The sequence below is a fragment of the Ananas comosus genome, unplaced genomic scaffold (assembly GCF_001540865.1).
Source record: "Ananas comosus cultivar F153 unplaced genomic scaffold, ASM154086v1, whole genome shotgun sequence".
NCBI lineage: Eukaryota > Viridiplantae > Streptophyta > Magnoliopsida > Poales > Bromeliaceae > Ananas > Ananas comosus.
The window spans coordinates 25,947-46,390 of NW_017893319.1; positions in this window are offsets into that span (position 1 = coordinate 25,947).

Sequence of the window (20,444 nt, forward strand, 5' to 3'; positions counted from 1 at the left end):
AAAATCCAAAGAAATGCTGAATACTCACCTCGACAACACCAAGTACCTGTGTGACAGCAAGGACGGCGAAAAACTATGCTCGCCCAGCCTCCTCGTGCTATCACGGTGACAAACACGAGCTCGAACGGTTCCGCGGCGCGACGTCGGCGACGGACTCCCCAACCGAGCTCATCACAGTCAAACCAATCTAGAGAGAGAGAGAGAGGAAGGAGGAGCAGCAAGAACACTCCCTCTCAAGAGCTCTACACCTGTATATAGAAGTGGGTGGGGTGGTGATACAAACGAGGGAGAGAAAAGACCAAAACACCCTCTCACCTACCCTGGTGTACCGGTACACGGGATCGCGTACCGGTACAAGAGCCAACCCGAGAGCAACCCGCGCGCGGCCCAGTGTAGTGTACCGGTACAGCTTGATGGCTGTACCGGTACAGCAAGCAGAAAAAACTGCAGTTTGCAGATTTTCTTCGCTGAAAGTTGCCCTCGCGTCGCACGGAGCCCGTTTTGCGTCTATTTGACGCCAACGCGACTCGGACTTGTCCCGACACTCTCCAGAGCTGTCGACAAGCCTCCACAGTCAAACACCAGGGATCTCACAAATTATATTGTCAATTGATCCATCCGTCTTTCGTTTATTTTAAAAATTCCGTTTATTTCAATAGTTGCGTCAGACGGAAGATCAAGTAACTCCCACACATTATCTTAGCCATTAGAACTCATCTCTCCTCCATAGCAGGCTAGCCATTTATTCAACAAACTGCGTGATTCAATAGCTTCGCATAAGAAGCGGCTCATCGAGATCCGTAGCAAGCACACAGATGAACGATCCCCTTCAATCTCAAAATCGCGACCGGGAACACTCACATTCATAATTCTTGTAAATGATGGACTTTTTGAGGTCATGGTCAATCGGCACACTCTACTATTTCATAAGGAATCACTCCCACTGTTTTGGCTATTTCGTTTATTGGGGGTCTCAGCTGCCTCATTCTCGTCCTAACAATGGGACTTTCCATTAGGTTCTTGCAACTCGTTATATTTTCAAGTCCGTTTTTAATTCACAATGTCTGGAAAATCATTTCTCAAGAAAATCCACATCGCGCGACTCTATCTCAGTCATTCTCCTCAGGATGTTTACCATACATCACATAGCCTTTCGAGCAATCAGCATATCTAAATAAAATTTATTTGCTGTAGGCCTAATTTCCATATTTATGAAAGTATTATGCACATATCTGCAGATCCCCATGGTCGTAAGCCTTCCATTTGGCTTTATATCCTCCAATAGCTCATAGGAGTTGAAGAACTGATTAGAGGGCACTCGCGTAAGTTATTATAGGCAGCAAGTCAACACGCATCACCCAAAAACTATTGGGAGGCTTTGCTTGCGCCATTCATAGACTACCATTCCAAAAAGATCCTATTCCTCTCTCTGCAACCCAGTTTTGTGCGGCATAGTACCTGGAATAGTTTAACTGCTCTACGTATTCCCTTTTCTACATAGTTCCTGAACTGGTCTGACAAATACTCTCGTCCTCTATCAGTACGTAGAATTTTAAGAGTTCTTCTGTTTGGTTCTCAACCTCCACTTAAGGAAGCGTTTAAAATAATCTAAAGGTTCTGAACGGTGAGACAACAGATTATTCGAACTATAATGGAGTAGTCATCATGAAATGCTGAGAAATAGGTACGCGCCATGACGCTGCTCCTCACATTCATGAGCGATCCGCATATGTCTGAATGAACTAGTCGAAATGGATGATGTGCTCGTTACATGCTTATCCTAAGTGTTTGCAGGCTTTTCTCTGCTAAAACAGTGATTCATAAGAAGGTAGGGCTAAGTTAGCGAGTGACCCCCAACAGGCCTTCTCTAGCTGTAGTCGAGCCACATTTCTTGTCAATGTGACCCAATCTCGCATGCCATTTGATAGAATAAGACACAATATCAGAAGAACTAATAAAGCCAAGATGATTATCTTTGTTAATAAAATCAAGTCCAAATCGTAAGCGACAGAAATTTCTTTAACAACCATTACCATAAAAGTCCTTCCCAAATAAATATCATACTGGAGTATCTAAATTGAAAAGAAAACCTAATCTAATTAACGCTAAAACTGATAGTAGATTACATCGGATGTTCGGTGCATACAGCACATCGTGTAATATCAAAATACGACCATTGTGCAATCTAAGTTGGTATGCCGCAATTCCAAGATTTTCCTCAGTGCTGTTTCCCATCATGACATAATGGCGTTGCAGCAGACACCCGACGATAATTCACATATCCTACTCGATCTCTCGTTACATGTTTGTTGCTCCTGTGTCTACAATCCAATCAGAGAGAGCGTGAGCAACAAAAACATGCGAGCATACATAAATAGAGAGTCAGGATTGGGATTACCTTCTTCGCTCAGTGCAATCACGAGCGAAGTGTCCATATTTCCACAGTTATAGCATTTCACTTTATTTAAATTTTTCTTTCCCCCGCCTGCCTTTGCGACACTTCTCAATTCCGCCCTCATTTGGCGCACGGTCCCAGTCTTTGCATATTTATTTTCTCCATTTCAGCGCTTGTGCTTAAGGCCACTTGCCTCTGCGCTGTCCACGCTGGGCAACGAGTGCATTGGCACGGTTCGCCTCTCTGCGCTCCGCTTCCAACTCAAGATGTCGAGATTATCGTTGAAGGTCTTAATACCTTCATTATGAGTCAGGCACAATTTCTGATTTGATCCCAAGATGAATCTGGTAAGGACCTTATAACTGATTGAACCTGTAACAATATATACTATATATGATATACTATAGATAAATAAAACTTATATAATTTAATATTTTATTTGATAATTAATATAGGGCTTTTGGGTCGGGCTCGGGTCGGGCTTGGACATGCCAAATAGGCCAAATTTTTTTCGGGCCTAAATTTTTTAAAACCCGGCCTGAACCCAAAGTTGTATTTTTAATACCCAAAGCCCGACCAAACATGGCCCATCGGGCCGGGCCTTGTTTAGGCCGGGCCAAGTTCACCCCTATTCGTAGTTGAGCTCGCAACGGCTGCTTTAAGTCTCTTATCATAGCAGACATCACCCTTAAGTTGCTCTGCCATAGAATGTTCGGGTCCAACATGTATTGATGAATTTGAGATTCAAGGCACGAAGTCTTGTGGCGACGTGCCCCATATTCACTTTTGAGCTGCTCCACATATTTTTGCAGTCTCATAATTTTCAAATTCTTTGATCAAATCTGTGCATACAGCTCAACATGGTATATCGTGCACTTCGATCTTTCTCAAAGCCACTCGTTATAGGCTTGTAAATCGCGACGGTGTGGGGCCGTCGTGCCTTTTTCAGCCGAACATACTGTTAGTTAAATGGCTAAGTATTCCTTTCTCAAGGAGATATTGAATTTTTTTTGCCACATATCATAATTCGTTCCATCAGCGCATTTTGATTTAACGAATCCGCGATGGAAAAATTTTTGAAGCCAATAGCACTATAATAATGCCAGGATAATTCTTAAATTAGGCACAAATATCCAGTCTGTATTTTCAATTCAATTTGATAATATAATTTCTCACTGCATCTTCAAATCGAAAATTTTGCCTTTTAAAAAGACTAATAATCATCTCATCCAATGCAGATAAAAATAATATATTAAATTAATCAAGAATAATCCACGTCACAAATAAATATTCAACATTATGCAATTTAATCAAAAAAAACATATTGCAACTTTAAAGCAATCATAACATATAAAGAAACAATATATATATAATTCAGTGGCACATGGGATTATATAAGCAATATTGATTCTACTGGTTAGATGAAACAAAAATAAAGATAAGGTGGAGGGTTCAAGTCTCACTTCCTAGGAGCTTTTCTCTTTTTTATTTTATTTTGGAAGCACATAAAGATTCCAAGCCGCCGTTTGGACTTATCTTGGTCCAAAAAACAGGCTGCTGCCATGTGCTTGCATGCAGGCCCATCGCGGACGGGCTCCCGCAGGCCCAACTTGAGCGGGTCTTCCGCGATGGGCTCCCGCATTCCCGTAGGCCGAACAACGGCGGGCCACCTAGTAAGCCCAGCGCCGCATTCCCGTAGGCTTTTCTCTTTTTTATTTTATTTTGGAAGCACATAAAGATTCCAAGCCGCCGTTTGGACTTATCTTGGTCCAAAAAACAGGCTGCTGCCATGTGCTTGCATGCAGGCCCATCGCGGACGGGCTCCCGCAGGCCCAACTTGAGCGGGTCTTCCGCGATGGGCTCCCGCATTCCCGTAGGCCGAACAACGGCGGGCCACCTAGTAAGCCCAGCGCCGCATTCCCGTAGGCTTTTCTCTTTTTTATTTTATTTTGGAAGCACATAAAGATTCCAAGCCGCCGTTTGGACTTATCTTGGTCCAAAAAACAGGCTGCTGCCATGTGCTTGCATGCAGGCCCATCGCGGACGGGCTCCCGCAGGCCCAACTTGAGCGGGTCTTCCGCGATGGGCTCCCGCATTCCCGTAGGCCGAACAACGGCGGGCCACCTAGTAAGCCCAGCGCCGGAGGTCTTGCGCATGCGGGCTGCCGCAAGCCTTGTGCATGCGGGCTGCCAAAGGCCCTACACGGGCAGGTGCTGGAGGCCCAGCGCGGGCGGCCTCTCAAGCCCACAGGCAGGACGTAGATCCTGCGCATGCGGCCCTCCGCAAGTCCGGCACGGGTTAGCCTCCAAAACCCAAAGCGGGCAGCATGCGGGTTAATTTGCAAAGATGAAGGAAGCAATCATATGTGATGTTGATTTGCCAATTGCGAATCAAAACTTCACCAACAATAATTTTTTTTTTTTTTTTTTTAACAACATAAAAATATATTCGATGTTAAAAAAAAAACGAATCATCGAACGAAAACAAGCACTATATGGCTCTGATACCACTGTTGGATAAAATCAATTAAATATCCAAAAATATAAGTCGCAAAAATCTCATAGATTTTTACATACCTCTTTTGTGGTGCGGAATTAATGTTGTGATTACCAGGATCTGATCTCGTCTTGTTTTACGAACTCGTTGATCCGCCAACGTCCTGTCTCAATTTGTTGCGTGTTGTTCTTTCTCGTTGCAATCCGGCTACTAGAGTCGATTGCCGCACACCGCCCAAATCCCTAGGATTTATGATGGTGCCCTAGAGCGAACCAAAGAGAGAGAATTTTTGTGGAGAGATGATTCTTATTTTTTTCGTTGTCTTGTATGTGGTCAATACCTCATGTATTTATAGGCCATAAGGGAGATATTAATCCTAATCATATTCTAACTAAATCTCACATAGATAGAGATTTAAACAGATTAGGATTTATCCGTTAGATTTATTCCTTATCCCAAGTGGACTAGGAATATAACAGATAATTATAAATATTTATTTCTTATCCCATATGGATTAGAAATATTTTAGATAAGTCCTAATGTGGACGAATCCTAACACCGTGCATAATGCTTCTTCACCTTTTTTGACCAGTTCTTCGTAAAGCTTAATTATGAAATTTTAGTGAATTACTTTAAATTTGAAAGAATGAACCTTATTCCCATATACTTCTTTATTCCCATCTAGTTCTTCAAATTTTCTTTTTTTTTGTAATTCCTTTGATAGTAATTCTGTTCTTTACTCTTTATATATGCATTCAAATGTCAAACTCAAACTATGCTAAGATAAAAACATAAAGCATAAGAAGAAGTATACTATGCTGTTGCTTCTTCTTCATATATATTCAACAATGCATAAAAATAAAACGAAAAAAAGATTGGAGTAGAAAAGAAGAAAAAAGAATTTGCAAAAATAAGAGAAGGATGAAGAGCCAACGAACGCGTGCAAGGCAAGTGTTTAAAAAAGAAAAAGAAAAAAAATGCAGTTCCGAATGACTATTTATTTCGAGGACAAAATTAAAACCTGACGAAAAGTACAGGAACCAAAACTACAATTTATCCAAGGGAAAAGACATTATACAGTTTTGAGCCTAGTGCTAAGGTCTTCTTCCCATCTCTTTCAACTGGATTCGATTTGGAGTATTTACGCATACCAAGGTTTGTAAGGTTTTCTTCCCATTTCTTTCAACCAAATTCGATTTGGAGTTTCATTTAATAGAAAGATAATTTCAATTCATAGGTGTTTAAATCAAAAATAATTAGAAATTATAGTTATGGGTCCTTCAAGTCATAGGTATTAAATTAAATCCCATCATGAAAGTCTTGGGACCCAACTTAACCGGTAACATGCCTAACTTTGTTGTAAGTTTCCAAGCATTATGAGCAATCCCAAAACTCCCTTTCTTATTATTATCAAATTTTTTGCCTAAATATTAGATTATAGGATTACTAAAATTTAAGAAGTATGCTCGTAAATGCAACAGCGTGCAACGGTATTCCTTGTAACGGCATACGATTTTAGAACATGTACGGTGTACTGAGAATTATTTTCCTAACAAATGGTAACCAATAACAATTGGCTTCACCTAATCCCTGCCACTTATCATCATATATAAAGCAATTGCCATAGCATACAAATTCCTTTTACCAAGTCTATATTTTCTTGACTATAGACTTGTTTCCCAGTATGTTGGTTGTGCTAATGTTCTCACACGAAAATGATGTTTTTCAGTCCCTTGAAGATTGTGCTATTTCAATAACCAACATGATAAGGCATTATGACAACATGATACGCCATTATGAGACTGAGTATATGACATCTCTTGAGGTATTGCCCTATCTCTATGGTTTAATTAACAAATAGAGTTATAATAAAAAGAGTTATAATTAATTAAATTTAGTTTTATTCATTTATTTCTCTTTTTATTTAATTGTATTAAATAAATTTTACTTGTAAGTAACAATTAAATTTTAATTTTATTTTTCAAATTATAATTTCAAATCACAAATTCTAAAGTTCAAAATTCTAGCTTTTAAATTTTATAACCAAAACACTGCAGCTTTTAATCGAAATAAATTCTTTAAACCTAGCAGAAATCACTTTTTTTCGGAATCTAGACCAAACTGACACTAAGAGTCACGAAGCCAATGAACATTATCTTATTTAAAAACACGGACGCAGTAGAGCAAACAATGAAGTATATCTAAGCTTCCAAATTAGAACATATAGTAATAAAACATAAATTTTAAGTATTTATAAATTATTTTTTAAAAAAAATATTTGTAAATATCAAAAGAAACTTGTCAAATAGCTTTGCAAAATCATTTTAGAAAACTGTTTTCTATCCAAACTCAACGAAAAACTCTATAGCTTTTCATCAAAATAAGTTATCCAATCCCAAATCAATTATGCAGAATTATATTTTCAGAATCTAGACCAAACTAAGAATGTAATGACAAAGTTAACAAACATTATCTTTTTGAAAAATACGGATGCAGTAGAGCAAACAATCAAGTATATATATAAGTTTTACAATTAGAATGCATAATAATAAAAGATTTCTTTCCCATGTCCTCTATATTTACAAATGTGACGCCCCGACTTCCCAGGGGGTCACCCATCCTAGGACTACTCCCGTCCTAGCGCGCTTAACTCTCTTAACCTCTTGGGTCTAGCCACCACCCAAAATGCTTAAGCCGGGTTAAGAGTTTAGCCCTATTATATCTCATATATAGGACTATCTGGGGTCTCACAACAAAATTAAGGAGGCATAGAATTTTATTTTCTTTTTATTTAAATATAGTTATTATATTTTATCTTTTAATATTATACTAAAGTTATAGGAAGTTAAATTAGACCGTCTAAGCACAACTAACTTAACAACAAAAGAGATATTTGTAATATTTATTAGGAAAACAGTTCATACATACCCAAAAGCAAGTATCTCTCAACAAATTCAGACATGCACTAACAATCACCTAAAAGATAAAAGGCAAAAAATATCTTTTAAGCTGTAATGCATCTCAATTTGTAAAGACCATGTAAATTAGTCAAAGGTAAAAGTTCAGAACATGCAGCAATTTTAAGCTGTAATGCATCTCAATTTGTACTCCTCAATTTCCATGCTATATACATATTCTTTTTTGGGATAATTGCCTGTATACCCCTTATATGTTTGAAAATATCTGATTTACCCCTACTTTCTTTTTCTTTCTAAAATACCCCTCATATGTTCCACCGTTATTCCAAAATACCCCCGCAGTTATCCCCTGTTAGCTTAACTCGGGTTAAACATTGGTTAAATGTATACTAGAGTTAAAACCTAAATAAAATACCTATTTTGCCCCTACCTTATTATACTAATCCCTTAAGTTGTCCTCTCTTTCTCTCCCTCCCAACTTTCCTCTCCTACGCACGACTTGGCCCCATTCGCAACCGTCGTCTTCAACCCTAGACAACAGCCCTGTTGGAGAAAACCGTTGCATCTCCTCTACCATTTCTCTCTTGCCCTTGCAAAAAAGTACTTCTTCCTTCTCCGCTGTCTCAAGAATGGCGTAATCCTCATGATGTCGCCATAGTATCAAAGGATCTTCGCCACTATTTTCATTATTTAGGGTTTTGGAGTATCCGAATATTATGCTTTGTTGGAAGGAGTTCAGGGTTTATATTGTGTTCTTACAACTTTCTACGTAAAGAAAAATGTAAGATTCATGGAATTTTGTAATTTTTTACATCTAGGTTTTTTTAATCTGCAAACTAAAATATTAATTCTAGGTCTATATGATGTTTTCTGAAATATTCTATAAATTAACTTTTTCTCATTTTATTCTATGAATTAATTTTTTGTGATTTGATCTTTAATATCTTTTGCATGCATCGAAATGTTGCATTATATTTTGTGTTATTTAAATTTAGCTATTGATTTGCAATTGCAGCATGGTACCAGATTATAGATTAAAAGTTATGTATGAGGGAGTGTTTAAACCAGTTAAGACAAAGTTAGGCAGAAAATTTATGTATGGAATGCAAACTTGCTACACAGTACTTAGTGATACACATACTTTAAAAGAATTTTTTGAAGATATCAAAAAAATGTGGGATTGGGGAGAAACAGAATATGTGCGAGTGGCTTATAAATCAAAGAAGATCAAAGGAGAAGCTCAAAAGTTTATTGATATTAAAGGTGAAAGTGATTTTCTAGATATGTTAGACCAATTCACAGATGGTACAGAGATAGAAATATTTGTTACTATTAGTTCCGATGGCATCCCTTTTAATTTCAATGTTCAGCATGATGGTCCTACTCATCCTACTGGTGTTGATGGTGGAAAAAAGGATAAAGCTGGTATTGGAGTTGAGGGTATAGTTGAGGATGTAGTTGGGGGTGAAGTTGAGGGTGAAGATGATGTTAGAATTGAGAATGTAGCTGGGGAAGAAGATAATGTTAGAATTGAGAATGTAGCTGTGGAAGAAGATAATGTTGGAGATGAAGATGCTGATTATGATGGTGTGGACTATCCTGTTGGAGATGAAGGTGTAGCTGAGGAAGAATATGGTGTTGAAGATGAAGGTGGAGCTCATCTAGAGACTGATTATGATGCTGTAGATGAAGGTGTTGGAGATGAAGGTGTAGCTGAGGAAGAATATGGTGTTGAAGATGAAGGTGGAGCTCATCTAGAGGTTGATTATGATGTTGTAGATGAAGGTGTTGGAGATGAAGGTGTAGCTGAGGGAGTAGATGAATCAGATAAATCCCCTAAAGTGCTGGAGATGAAGGTTTTGCTCAGTGGCTTCTCCAATTACTTTTAACTGATATTTTAGATCTAAAGTGCTGTGTTGCACATCATCAGTCCATAAAAAATAATTGCAATGTCCAACTCCTTCAACCTGCAAAGAGAAAAAAAATTTGCTTATATATTATTCGTAAGATAAAGAAAGAAAAATAATGTGCAAACTAAAACCACAAGCATGCAGTTAGAATATACAATAGCTTATCTTACCCCCCAATTTGGGCAACGATAGAATCAACGTCCTTGGCTTGTTGGCTGCTTCAATAACCATATTCTACAAGATCTTCCGTAGTCGCACACAGGAATTTGTGTGCCAGGAGTTGATGCAGATCTCTCACTTAGATGGCTCGTATATGGCTAGAAGTGAGGCAAATAAGAGAAAAAAAAAAGCTAATAGATGGAGAAGTAAGCTTGACTTGGTTTTGAGCCATGGATGTGCTTTTATAATGTTAGAAAAGAAGGTTAACATTGAAATGACCGTTGGAGGATAAAAAGGAAACGAATTTGATATTTGAAGGGCAAATAAGAAAAGTATTTGCTATATGAAGGGTATATAAGAAAAGTTAGTTACGGTATAAGGGTATATTGGAATGGACAAAATGGTAATTTTCCAGAGATAACGGCAACTGTTAACAGCTCACTAACGGAATTTAACTCCAGGGGTATATTAGAAAGAACTTGGAACATAAGAAGGGTATTTTCAATACTAACCTTCTAAGAGGGATAAATAAGAAAACCAGAAACTTTTCAGGGCTATATGGGCAATATTGCCCCTAAAATATAAGTCGCTAAGTCATTAGAACAATAAAAAAACATTGCATAAATGATAAGGTCTTTAAGCAACTTACTACATAAGAACATCAAACATTCAGTAGAAGTTAAGTAGGGATAAAATTGGCAGATGCAAAGCCACTTAATAATATATTGTAAAATATACTGGCATTGCCCGTACATATCACAAAACTAACAAAACCACAAAATGGAATTCAAAAAGCCAAAACAAAAGAACGAAGAAAGCCCTAATCTTATTTCCTATAGTAATCAGAAAACGGTTCAAGACCGTCCTAATCTTAATTCCTATAATAATCAGAAGGAGGTTCGGGATCTTCTTCGGTTCCTGTCGCGGACTCTGCTGCACGGGCTTCATTTGCAGGTAAATGATCTTTAGTGCTTGGCAAATTTTCAGCGACAAATAGATATCGATCTGCATCCATTGGATCAATGTTGGATTGAGCAAGCAGACTGTGACACTTGCTAATATCCACCTTAATTTCATTCCAATCACTCTTTCTTCTATTAAAGAATTGTAAAACCTCTTGAATACAGCATGTTCCTTCTTCAGCATTTTGCATTCATTTTGAAGATCTTCATATTTTCGGGAAGCACTATCATATAAGTTTTTAAAATAATTTTTTTCAGTATAATTAGCATCCCTAATGTCAAATTGAAGTTCATTTCGTAGCGCCTCGATAGCAGCCCGAGCGGCTTCATTTTCAGACAAACTCGAATCGGAAGATGGAGAACCCCAACACGTAATAACCTCCATAAAGTGGCTACATCTTGGAACTTGGACATCTACAAAAGCGTAAAATTGATCGCTCGAGCCTACGGTGATTCCATATCTCGGAGGAGGGAGGGAAAACTTCTCACAATATTACGCAACAATCGCTGAAAGTTTATCTCAACAATAAGAGGTGATGCCATCACTGCACTAAAATAGCTAATCAAATGAAGGTTGATGACATGTATTAATTAACATCCAATTATAAGGCAATTACTTATTGTCATTCTTTTGGATGACATAATGATAAGCAAGAATGATTCCTGAAAAGAAATTACTATTTCAAAATAAAGAGTCTACGCATTGATTAGTGTTGTAGCACATTCTGAATTAGGAAATTCTTGATTCTATTGCCTACAAATTTGGTGAAATTGAGGTACCCTATTCTATTATATATATACATACACAACGACATCAAAAGATCGTTGATAGAAAATTATTTCCTTTTTTTTTCTCTTTACAACTTGATGTTCCCTTTTTTTTTTTTTAATGAACTTTTGCTGATTAAATTTTTTTTTTTTCAATGGACAATCAATATTGTCATGCTTTGACTGTAGGGGGAGGTGATGTAAGGAAAAAAGTAATCAAGTATTTAGGTGCTAAGTTGAACTTGTTTTGGTACATTCGTAGAATATTTTTAGGTACATTTATAGAATATTCGATCTATATTATGTTGTGGTCAAAGTAAGTATACATGCAGTGAGCCATCAGATTTCAGGGATAAATATGCAACAGTTAAGATGTAAAAAAAAGAAAAGTGTTTTGACCTCTTCAACTATAGGTCATTTTTATATATGTGAGGAGCATAAAAAAAAGGGAACTTTTTTCACCTCCAAAACATTCGGCTTCGTTATAAGAGAGAGGCCATGAAAAAAATACTTTTTACGCATTTTCAACAAATAGTTCTTTTTTTCTGAGTGCTTGCTTGGACTAAGTATATGATGCTCCAGCCATATCAGATAGGGCACAATACTCACAACTAAAGTTACGATTTTGTTCATATTTTTAAAATTCTACAACCGAAAAGCGAAAAAGGAACATCAAAAGAGGGAGCTTTTTCCTTTTCTCACCTCCAAACCGCTCGGCCTCTTAATTGTAATCGAGAAGCTTCTACTCGATCCGCTTCCCAGAGGTGAAATCGAAGCCCGCGGAGGACTCGCTACCAAATCATAGATGAAAAAAATCACCAGGAGAAAAATAGAGTTTTTTTGCTGCAAATAAAATTTTTACAGAGGCATATTATATAGGCAGCAAGAAAGGACCACAGAGAATGAATCTGAACTATTTTCGTGACCGGAGGGGATGAATAAGCCGAAACGAAGCGTCGCTAACGGAAACGGCACGACGGGAAGAATGGCGGACCATGAACTCAGCCCAACATTCCGTCCAGAGAGGGAACAGGAGTCGGAGCAGCATCTAGGGGGCGAACGAAACGAAGCGTCGCTAATGGGAACGTGCGCGACGGGAAGAAGGCCCGACCATGAACTCGGCCCAACATTCCGTCCAGAGAGGGAACAGGAGTCAGAGCGGCATCTAGAGGGGCGAGCGAAGGAGCCGAAGTGGCACATCGGGTGGAAGACAAAGTTAATTAGAAGCAGTTAAAGAAATTAAATAGGAAGCAGAGTAAAGAGGAAAATTAAATGGGAAGCAGAGTATGGAGGAAAAGAAATTTGGTCGGGTGGGCCCCACCCACTAATTAATTAATAGAGTAGCTTAAGATGACAGGTCGGGCCCACAAAAGATTAAGTTAAGTTAATATTGCCACGTGGACAAAGAGAACGGGCTTTCATAAGGGTTATAGATAATAATAATAATAATAACAATATAATAGATAATAGATAATAGATTGATTATTAGTATGGAAATATTAATTATCCCAAAAAAATTTGTAGGGCCATAGGCTAGGAAGACTAATTTAAGAAGGTAAACATCAAGAACTTTAGTAAGAAAAGAAAAGGAAAAAATTTGCTGGTATGGTCACAGACATCTCGAAATAAGCTAGTGTCACACTTCAATCTAGTTCCTCTAAACAAGTTATTTTGGAGGNGGGAACCTTAAGAAGAATAGCTTACTTACTAATTTGGGGTCGTCTACTTGTTGCTACCTTACCTAAAGGGTAGGAAAAATCTACTAAAGCTTACTTCTAAGTCAAGATCAAAGCGCCTGCTTTGAAGATAAATCCTCCCCACTTACATTATATGACTTAGACCCGGATAACTGTTTAAGTTCCCAACCTTACCGAAAACCTTGACTAGATGCTGCAAACTATCTGGAATCTTTCCAAAACTGTTCAATGACTTCATTCTTTCATTGACCTTAACCTTTTAACGTAGCATTTACGTAATAGTTAACATTGCGAAGCTTAAACCAGTTAATGCTTCAAGCTTACACCCATTACCATTTACTTTGATGAGATGTATAAGATTTCCCGAATCTGTTCAAAAACCTGTTCAATCTCCCACTAACCTTTCGATTTTCGTTCTTTCACGTAACGAAACCGCTTTAGACATAAAAAGACGAACGACATGGCCATGTCGGTGTAGCACATGGCCATGCGTCACGGTCTATGCACCGTCATTCCGACAAAACCATTAAAGTGTAGAACGGAGATAGGAATAGATGGGTCGTGCGGGGGACCTCCAGAAACCTACTACGATCTCGAGTCTCTTCACGGAAACGTGGAGGGAGTAAAAGAGAGAGATCCCAAAGAGAGAGGAGTTCATCTTTAGCGGATAAGCTCGAATAAAGCGCGGCGTGCGCAATGAGCGACCCAACCTTTGAGTTCCTTTCGAAAACCTTGCACCCCTCCTCCTATAAATGACTGAAAAGACCCTAAAATTGTGGTCTTTCTCGACTCAATGTCGAAAACTTTCCATACATCGAATTTAAGAGAGATTAACCTTCAAATCATAACCTAAGGCTCATCAAAACCAAAACAACGAGGGTCGACTCAAGCTCCCGTTAAAGTCGTCGATTTCTCTCCAATAAATCGACACTAACTTGGTAGAATCTGGTCCTTATTCGACGAGGTTTCAACCTGTTTCCATTAAACAATCAATACTACATGAAAGCTTTAATATACTTCAAATAAGCACGCTTAACTACGTCAAACCTAACACGAGAAGCGTCGTCCAAACGCCTAATTAAATTCGAATTAACCACTGGAACCCCTGACCAATTCTCCACAAGGTTGATTCCCATTCGACTTTAACGACATTCCTTTGACTTAAACGTTCTAAGGCTGATATAAATAATTATAAACTGCTGATACTACGGCAAAACCTTTAGCAAGCGTCGCCCGAACGTTGCCTGCAAGCCTCATAGAGGCCGACTACACATTTCCGAAAATCATGTTTCGTTATCAAATTTAAGGATAAAAACCGAGTTAATTATGGAGTTCAATTCGAAGATTCATGTTACACACGGCTTTAACCTGTAAAGCCAGCATCAAACTGCGCGGAAAGCACAAAGCAAAAGTCGTCTCAACCCTGAGGCAACTCATCTCAAAGCCCTGAAGAACACCGACCTAACTCGAAGTATTATCCACCCAGCCTGGAAGGGCTTTACCCACTTAAGGGAGATACAGAGGAAACTGTAGACTCAACGACAATAAGGTATAAGTACACTTATATCCATCTCAAATTCCGTAACTCTGGACGTGACTATACATCTAGTATAGCCTTTACTCTCGTAGAAATTTACCATTACTTTCTAAGTATTGAACAGGTAAGATATACCAATGGGCAATTCATGATACCTAAGTGCTGTGATCATCGAACGTGTACATTAAACCGAACAACAATAGATACTCCTATCTTACCATTTAAGCACTTATCTGGTTAATCAAGAGCACTTGTTGTTGCTCTGACTCCATGAATTCTAACGATACGTTATGTTACAATACATATTGACAATATGAGACTTTCAAGTCCGTTTCCGGAAACAAACCGTATACGTAAAGATTAACATTTTACTTACCGTATCTCTAGTACACTTCTCACAAAATAGCGAGCAAAATGAACGAACGTAATGGGACAATCAAAGAAGAAAGTGTACTGTCTGAACATAATACCATATACAAGATCATTCATTGATCTGAAAGTATGCTACCGTATTAAACTTACTAATAAGTTGATTTATATTAGATCATTTATTGATCTAAACCTATACTATTGTATGAACATATCAGTTCATCTCTAAATATAACCTGATGTCCTATACACGGTACTCAGATACTTGTATTGGAATCATTTGGTGAAAGGAATACACATTCCTCATCACTCTTTAACACTCACTGACTGGTCCATATCGGACTATCTTAGTGATCACACTACATTTCGAAATTGAACAATTCAATAGCATTGCTGAGCATCTTAGAACAGTTGTTCAACAACTATCACTGACCCATGATATCAAGGCTGGAACCCAGCTCAACTCTAAGGTACAGTCTCTGTACTACGACAACTCTATAAACATGGGACCTGATATCGATCGTACGGTAATACGAGAAAGCATGTACGAACGCCCCCAGCGCGGGGGGTTCGGGGCGCAAGGCCTCACCGAACTCAACTCTAAGGTACAGTCCCTGTACTACAACAACACTCTGACCATGAAACCTGATGCCGAACGTACGGTAACACGCGCAAACGTGTGCGAACGCCCCAGCGAGGGGGGGTTCGGTCGTGAGGGCTTGTCGAATCGCTGTCTACGAGCGTTTACATGCTTCGCTCGCGGCTTTGCCTTACGGCACCCCCTCCGAGTAAGGACCTCACCCCTACAACTGATGGTGCCCCGGTACTCCGTGCCGCGCCGAACTTGAATGGAACACATTCAGGCAACTTTTAACCCAATACAGTTCATGAAACTGGAATCGACCTGTCTCATCATTTCAATGATATACAGAACCCAATTCACTTGAATAACTACTGGTATGATCTTTCAACTGTAGATTTCACTCGAATCACTACTTGTTGGATCTTCAACTGTAGTACTAACCAATCGTTGTATTACTTACTGTAATACAGAGAAAGAACGATGCCTTGTTCCATTAATGTACTATAGTAGACATTAAAGTCATTTCACTTAATAGAACGTTTGTAAGACTATATACAAACCAATTTAACAGTCCATTATACTAACTATCTTAAATAGTACTATTGACTATGGACGTTAGATAACAATAAATAAATACCAACTCGTTTATCGTACTCATCAAATGAAGGTATAGACAACGTATATTAACGAATAACATAACAGACGTAAATGAGCGAATAAATAACGATAGATGAGTACGGTGTCAACTGGATCACCACATGAAGCGGTGAGAGCCGCCGAATGGGTGACCCTTGATAACAAATTATCAAGAGTGCGGGAGAAACAACAACAAAAATGTCTCGGAAGGTGGGGCCTTTTCCGATCCCAAGAACCGCTCCCCAGATGCCGATCGATCTCGGAAAACCTGCATATGATCTGCTGGAGGTGGTCAAATACATCAAATCATGTCTCTACACATAATTCACAAAAACATTTAACATGATATAAAAAGAAAGTACATAATTCCAAACCTAACATATTCAAATTTTCAGCACGAGACTAATGGACTAATCTTAATATACGAAAATGATATACCAAACATCTGCGGAACACATATGAACTCACCACCACATGTGCCGCCCAGACACGTGCGCTGGCCTATACGAAAACGACCATGGGCCCGCACTGTCGACATCTCCGCATCTCGCGAGCTCACATCTATGGGCATCTCACGCCTACACCTAAGTTGGCTCTCTCACATAACCGTCATCGTGAACTCGTAACGATCCACACTTCGCACGGTACCTAGTGAGCACCCTGATCGCTGAGCGTAATCCACGTATCATCGGCCATCACTATGCACATGAGCTATCTCGTACAGCACGCTAACTATCATATGGCTCTCATACTAACACTGGGTTGGGCCCTTAGACATTGCCAAACCCTAGAATCAACAAGGACCAACCTCACACACGCTTAAGGGTTCACTCTTAAAGCGGGCTACTACTAACCTAGACGTAAACGCTCGCTCTCTGCGACACACAACTCTGTCCAAATCCGCCATCCGGATGTATCCTAGCCACCGGAAACCAGGTGGACACCTCTGGCTTCTCTCGCTAAACCGCCTATCGGAATAGTTCCCCAAACTGAGCTTAAGTGCTTACTTCGCGAGCGCACTCGAGCAACGCCTTTATCAAACTACAATTAGTACCGTACACCATAGTCTACTACTTCATGAGGAACACTCTGTAGTTTGATCACCTTTGGGTGCACTACAAGCTCTGATACGAGCATTTGCTTGATTTTGAACTCTACACGGCTTCACCCGGTAGAGCGCAATTTCAAATCCCAGTCACGCTTTAATCGCGTGAGTACTGCCTCGCTACGTACCCACTATAACGAAGATTCGTTACAGCTACTAGCTTAGTCTTACATAAGGGACTTCCCTTCCATTCACGCTTCTTCTCAAGAAACACATAACTTACCACTCACCACAACCTCGCGCATCTCAGCAGCTCGTAGCTGAACGCGACGGTGATACTGAACGTTCTGGACACTAAGTGAAGACGTAGTGTGAAACGTTTACTCAAGTCCTAATTGGATGCAGGAAGTCATCCTCGGCGAAGACCTTGGTGCTAACACACTTCGGCGAAACCTCACCCTCTTTCTCAACCATGGGAGTTAACGAGCGCCTCGACTTAACTCCGCACCAAACTTAAAGCGCCTGTTTTAAGAAAAATCCCCACCTCTTACATTGTATGGTCTAAAACCATATTTTTATTTTTATTTATTTTTATCATACTCTTTGATAAAAATAACCTAAATATCTTCATTTTGTATTCAGTCTTCACTGAACACGACTTTAGCCTTACTTTTATCTTTTAGATCTTAAAAGACAACCTTTGCCCTGTCTATCTTTTACGTGTCAGAGTCTTTTAATACTTTTAACCTTCTATTCAGTCTTTATAAAATACTCCGATCTAAATTTTAAAGTATAAAAAGACTGTGGGCATCTCACTCTTTATTTTAGGCTGTCAATAGACTATTTCTAATGTCAAACCATATCAAAAGCCACTGGTTTACCCCAGCTTTGACTTTTTAATTTTATATAAGAATGAGTTATGCAATTTGACTCGGACGGACAGTTTAAACTTACCATTTTCAATAGTGCTTAGTAATTATACTTGGTACCTATCTTGAGTTCCAAGGAATTATCATATATTAGCAGTGGAATTCTCAAAAGTCAAAACTCTTTAAAGGATTGCACTCCCAGTGCAATTTTATTCCAAGATGGATTCATTTCCTATTTTCTCAAATAGGTTGAGGCTGAAGCCCAAGGCTTCCTAGGTTACATCTGATATACAACTTGTGTTTTACAAGGTGATCAAATACCAAGGATTACTTTGCATTATCCAGCAGTCATTGATAACGAACTAGTTATCCCTAGTAGTCCCCTTTCAATAGCAAATTAAAATTGATTATCCATCAATCCATTAAAGGTGGATTCCTGATGAACTATTCAGCATTATATCCCAACACCTTAATATCATATTTCCTTCTGCCACTAGGCGAGAATCCCAATTCACATTCATGGATGCTGCTCCACGTCAATACTTATGTTCAGACAAATTCCATTAATGCTGTCTCTACAGCTTTACTGCTTTCCTTTACACCGATCATAAAGTAAATCATGACCATTTCATCACTGGAAAATTTTCCTCATATACTCAAATCATTTTGTGCAAGCTTAAGTTGGAGCTTTGCTTCTACCAAAATCACTTGTAACGTCACTATCTGCTCCTGTAAGTAGATCAATTCAGATAAACTTTCTTTGATACTGTTCTGAGAGTGTGATGCTCAAAGTATTCATTGTCCCAGATCCAATTTAGGCAATAAAGGGGAATTAGTTTATACTTCACCCATAAGTTCTCTATTGCTATTATTCTACATATTTTTTTCCGTCACCGGGGAAGAAATCTGAACAAAGTCTTCGTTAACCTACACTTGAAGCATTACCATTTGCTTTCGAACTGTATGAGAATTATCTTGATATAACTATCAGTCAAGATAATTCCCAAAGACTAACCTCATGCAGTTGTTCCCTGAAGCTTAGTTCCAATTATACATAACTAGAATCAGAAGAGAAAGAAACAAGTAGCTGGGTAATCTCTTTTCTCAATATTCCAAGATGCATAGTGCCATTAGGAGAGTCTCATCTCAATCCTTTTAATTCATCTTCCTGGTCAATCATTATCTGCCTTGCAGGATTCACCGAACACACAACTGGATAAATCCTTCATAACCTTTCTATCATAGAAGACTGCAGCTTCCTCAGATTGCTACTCAATCTAAAGCATGCATCCAATACTAAAGGCCGATCAAAAGATCATCAGATCTTGACTTAATCCAACCACTAATTGTGTTTCTAATTGAAATCACGATATTCGACACTTAGTCGAATAGCTTATCTAATCTCACCACAAGTGAAATTACTTCACCAAAATGAAGCCCTAAGCATAAAACATTCTCTATTCATCAAGTTCACAATTTGTGACTTGTTTAGGAATAGCACAACCACTACTCAAGAACTACCCTTCACTTTGAGGGTTCTTACAATTTCATAGTATCAGCCAATTAGGCTCCACCCTTTCCATAATTACCTAATTTAGGTAAAATGATCATTCTCGCAATCAGCGAGGCTAAACCCTTCAAGATGCATTGCATAATGTTCAAAGTTCCCAGGCGAATCAATTTAGTTCGCACAAACCATGGTATAAAGTATCTCCCAACTAAATTTCAATCCAAACCTACATGCATTAAGGAAGGAAATAATGCTATTCAACTCGGCCAACAGCCGATCAGAGATGCAACTAAAGCAATCATTATGATCATATCAAATCATAGGAACATTGCATAAGGTACTACCTGCAGTAGTTATCTCTGCCGTCGTATCTGACTCTAAGATTCCGTCGGCGTACCTCCACTGGGTACTCTTTGCAACAAAGTCGGTGCAGATACCTTAGTCAACATGTTATTTCTGGGGCACTCAGAGCGAAAATGGCCCTCCTGACCACATACAAAACACTTTCCTTTCCGCTGAGGACACTTTGGGGGAACATGCGGACCTCCACAAATTACACATAGCCGAGGTAATCGTCCACTCAATCTTCT